The 4,963-nt window shown below is 46.3% G+C and overlaps 1 pseudogene; it reads right to left on the bottom strand.

Moving 5' to 3' along the window:
* Window positions 1-876: 876 nt before the first annotated feature.
* LOC139049033 (uncharacterized) lies at window positions 877-2,133 on the bottom strand (annotated as a pseudogene).
* Window positions 2,134-4,963: the final 2,830 nt, after the last annotated feature.

The raw sequence follows: 4,963 nt of genomic DNA, 5'->3' as shown, positions 1-4,963 counted from the left end.
ACCAACCTGCGAAGGCGAAGTCGTAACATTATATAGGAATATTCAGAATGGACGCCGGGATGCCTTCTGGTGCAATAGGTGCTGAAAGCAGTTGTCGCAATTACACGGTAGTGGTGCACTGCACAGGCAGAGAGGTGAAGGAAGTTACTTCACCATCGCCGAATGCCTCGGCCGTCCGAACGTCCACTTCTCCAGGCGACAAGTAATTTGGCTCACGTACTGCGTGAGCCAAAGCATAGACGCGTGGCTGTTGAAGATGACCGGAGACTTGTTTACTTTGTCGGAGCACGCCATCACCGACTGGAGGAACTACGCTCGTGAGATCGTGCAGGACGATCTGCCGGCGCGCCCTCCTGTTGGTGACCCCGGAAATTTATATCGTGCGAATTGACGAACGCCTTCTTAGTGGCAAGTGAAAGTACAACCAAGGCCGCCTTATGACGGGCGACAACGTTCCGCCGAGTCGCCAAAATTACGGCGGTGCTGCAGATCATGGACAATGGGTATTCTGCATGGTTTGCGCGATACAAAAATGTGGAGCCAAAATTTTTCTTCATTCATGCGCACAAGCGTTTGGTAGAAGCCATGGCGTCACTCAGGTGTACTTAGGGGAGAGTCGGGGGGAATGGGACACTTTTCGCAAATATATTTTTAGTTTTGTTTATTTTGAACGCAACCATATCTTTGATACATTACAGTACAAGTCGAAACATGCTGCACGAATTCCGAGGATCGGGCACTGGTTACCACTTCTGGCGCAGCTTTAAAAATAGTCTCTAACAGCTAAAATCTGTGCCATTCAACCTCTCCCTTTAGGTGGAGTGGGACATCATTTGGAAGGAATGGGACATCTGTAACGCGTTGGTTCCAACGTCTTCAGCGAACATTATAAGCCGATAGGTCAACATCAAACTTGATGCAATATTGCAGGCGCTTTGTTCCCCCGATAGTTTTTGGAACTGGCAGCTTCATCACTATGTCCGTGACTGGTACAGTTCCTATATCTTTATGAGGAGGAAAGTAAAATTTTGAGCTCTCTTCTTTCTCTCGTAGGAAGCGGACACACACGTCAATGTTGTCACTGCTCTGGACTTTACCCGCGTAATAGACGTCAGATTTTTTTTTTTTGCTAAGCCTGATAAGAACAAAGTCACCATTTGTCCCTCGGACAGCTTCGTTCGGCCAATCGGCTTCAGTAATTTTCTGCCTCTCATTATCGAAATATGACATGTCATTTTCAGAATCATCGAATGCGAGGGCAACAGTCTCTGCTTGAAGAACTGAAATCCTTCAGAAGTCGCCGTTTCTTTTTGAGACGGGTAGTGGCGGCTGTATTAAGCGCTCTCTTTTTCAGGCTCTGTCGTGAAAACCTCTGTGCAGCTTCTTGTTCAACCGCATGCTTCTCTAGTGTATCTGTAAGGACTTTTGTCCTACCTTTCTTCCTTCCTTTTTCCCCTGTCTTACGTGGTGCAGCCTTAGGGTAGAGCCTAAGATCGCTTGGAACTATTCGGCTTGAAGATGCCGTTGACAACGAGGCTGCTTTAGCGACGGTGCGCGTGATGACATCTGTAGGGACTTTTCGAGCTCTGTCGATGTTTGTCTCAGAGCTCGAAACATTTTTCAGAAGACTTGAGTTGTTTGTTTCACTGATGACGATGGCTGCCCGCCGTGACACCTCTCCACCTGGGAATGTTACAGGTCGGTCAGTAGCTGATGACATCGAGCAGTAATCCGAAGTGAAGGATTCAATATTGAAATGCCAAATGCCCGTTTTATGAAAGCCCGAGATTATGTTTTTTTTGTGTCGCCGTTAATACGTAGGCGGTTCCCACTAGTTCTTAAACATTGTAGATGGAGATAGCCTTCCCTGAGCTATTTATGAGCCAATCATTGCAAGCAGCGCTGTACCGACATTTGAATGGTCCATACATGGACCCCAAGTGGCTGCAGGCGGTGGATTCAGTATGGAGGAAAGGTACGCAGGATTAAACCCCTCTCTTTGGCATTGTTGGTGGTGCTGATGCTGACATGGCTTTCATGATTGCCAAGTGTCAGTAGAATGGGCGCTTCCTTCGAGCACTTTGTATGTCTCACAATGTGCTCTAATGCCAGTAAAAACAGTTCGCCGGACATTCATCCCGACTTGTTTGCCAAACCAAGACTTCCGGCTGGGGCGTCTTTCAGAAAAACAAAAAAAACTTTAGATCTCACCCATGGAAAAATTAACATTGGGGGCAGAGCGTTTCCCATGCCATTGACAGTGCACAAAACGGTCAACCAATTCGCGCGATCTGCTGATGTGACTTGACCAGTTTGCTTTCACCAAGTGCTGCTACCTTTGGTGGATTGTGCGCATTTGTAAAGCCCGTTTCGTCACTATTGTAGATGCGGCCCGGAGTTAGCTTGTATCGATCGTAGAAGCCTTTCAGATTTGAAAGGAAAGCATCGATGTTGTTCTCGTTGAAGCTTGCTGCCCTACCTAGACTGATCGCTTCCGGCGATTGAAACGATAGCTCTGGATGGCGGTCAATAAAGCCCATAAACCAGTCTCTTCCAGCTACCTTCTTGACATCCCATCATCATAATCAGCCTGGTTACGCCCACTGCAGGGCAAAGGCCTCTTCCATACTTCTCCAACTACCCCAGTCATGTACTAATTGTGGCCATGTCGTCCCTGCAAACTTGTTAATCTCATCCGCCCACCTAACTTTCTGCCGCCCCCTACTACGCTTCCTTTCCCTTGGAATCCAGTCCGTAACCCTTAATGACCATCGGGTATCTTCCCTCCTCATTACATGTCCTGCCCACGCCCATTTCTTTTTCTTGATTTCAACTAAGATGTCATTAACTCGCGTTTGTTCCCTCACCCAATCTGCTCTTTTCTTATCCCTTAACGTTACACCCATCATCCTTCTCTCCATAGCTCGTTGCGTCGTCCTCAATTTAAGTAGAACCCTTTTCGTAAGCCTCCAGGTTTCTGCCCCGTAGGTGAGTACTGGTAAGACACAGCTGTTATAAACTTTTCTCTTGAGGGATAATGGCAACCTGCTGTTCATGATCTGAGAATGCCTGCCAAATGCACCCTAGCCCATTCTTATTCTGATTATTTCAGTCTCATGATCCGGATCCGCGGTCACTACCTACCCCAAGTAGATGTATTCCCTTACCCCCTTCCAGTGCCTCGCTACCTATCGTAAACTGCTGTTCTCTTCCGAGACTGTTAAACATTACTTTAGTTTTCCGCAGATTAATTTTTAGACCCACCCTTCTGCTTTGCCTCTCCAGGTCAGTGAGCATGCATTGCAATTTGTCTCCTGAGTTACTAAGCAAGGCAATATCATCAGCGAATCGCAAGTTACTAAGGCATTCTCCATTAACTCTTATCCCCAATTCTTCCCAATCCAGGCCTCGGAATACCTCCTGTAAACAAGCTGTGAATAGAATTGGGGAGATCGTATCTCCCTGCCTGACGCCTTTCTTCATTGGGATTTTGTTGCTTTCTTTATGGAGGACTACGGTGGCTATGAAGCCGCTATAGATATCTTTCAGTATTTTTACATACGGCTTGTCTACACCCTGATTCCGTAATGCCTCCATGACTGCTGAGGTTTCGACTGAAACAAACGCTTTCTCGTAATCAATGAAAGCTATGTATAAGGGTTGGTTATATTCCGCAGATTTCTCTATCACCTGATTGACAGTGTGAATATGGTCTATTGTTGAGTAGCCTTTACGGAATCCTGCCTGATCCTTTGCTTGACAGGAGTCTAAGGTGTTCCTGATTCTATTTGCGATTACCTTAGTAAATAGTTTGTAGGCAACAGACAGTAAGCTGATCAGTCTATTATTTTTTATGTCTTTGGCGTCCCCTTTCTTATGGATTAGGATTATGTTAGCGTTCTTCCAAGATTCCGGTACGCTCGAGGTCATGAGGCATGCGTATACAGGGTGGCCAGTTTCTCTAGAACAATCTGCCCACCATCCTTCAACAAATCTGCTGTTACCTGATTCTCCCCAGCTGCCTTCCCCCTTTGCATAGCTCCCAAGACTTTCTTTACTTCTACCGGCGTTACTTGTGGGATTTCGAATTCCTCTAGACTATTCTCTCTTCCATTATCGTCGTGGGTTCCACTGGTACTGTATAAATCTCTATAGAACTCCTCAGCCACTTGAACTATCTCATCCATATTAGTAATGATATTGCCGGCTTTGTCTCTCAACGCATACATCTGATTCTTGCGAATTCCTAGTTTCTTCTTCACTGCTTTTAGGCTTCCTCCATTCCTGAGAGCATGTTCAATTCTATCCATATTATACTTCCTTATGTCAGCTGTCTTACGCTTGTTGATTACCTTCGAAAGTTCTGCCAGTTCTATTCTAGCTGTAGGGTTAGACGCTTTCATACATTGGCGTTTCTTGATCAGATCTCTCGTCTCCTGCGATAGCTTACTGGTATCCTGCCTAACGGAGTTACCACCGACTTCTATTGCACACTCCTTAATGATGCCCACAAGGCTGTCGCTCATTGCTTCAACACTAAGGTCCTCTTTCTGAGTTAAAGCCTTAAAGCCGAATACCTGTTCTGTAGCTTGATCTGGAATTCCTCTGTTTTCCCTCTTACCGCTAACTTATTGATCGGCTTCTTATGTACCAGTTTCTTCCTTTCCCTCCTCTGATCTAGGCTAGTTCGAGTTCTTACCATCCTATGGTCACTGCAGCGCACCTTGCTGAGCATGTCCACATCTTGTATAATGCCAGAGTTAGCGCAGAGTATGAGGTCTATTTCATTTCTAGTCTCGCCGTTCGGGCTCCTCCATGTCCACTTTCGGCTATCCCGCTTGCGGAAGAAGGTATTCATGATCCGCATATTATTCTGTTCCGCAAACCGTACTAATAACTCTCCCCTGCTGTTCCTAGTGCCTATGCCATATTCCCCCACTGACTTGTCTCCAGCCTGCTTCTT

This window comes from Dermacentor albipictus, chromosome 8 (genome assembly GCF_038994185.2).
Source record: "Dermacentor albipictus isolate Rhodes 1998 colony chromosome 8, USDA_Dalb.pri_finalv2, whole genome shotgun sequence".
Taxonomy (NCBI): Eukaryota; Metazoa; Arthropoda; class Arachnida; order Ixodida; family Ixodidae; genus Dermacentor; species Dermacentor albipictus.
Note: the sequence above shows the minus strand (reverse complement) of the source record. Positions and strands in the feature narration are given on the sequence as shown.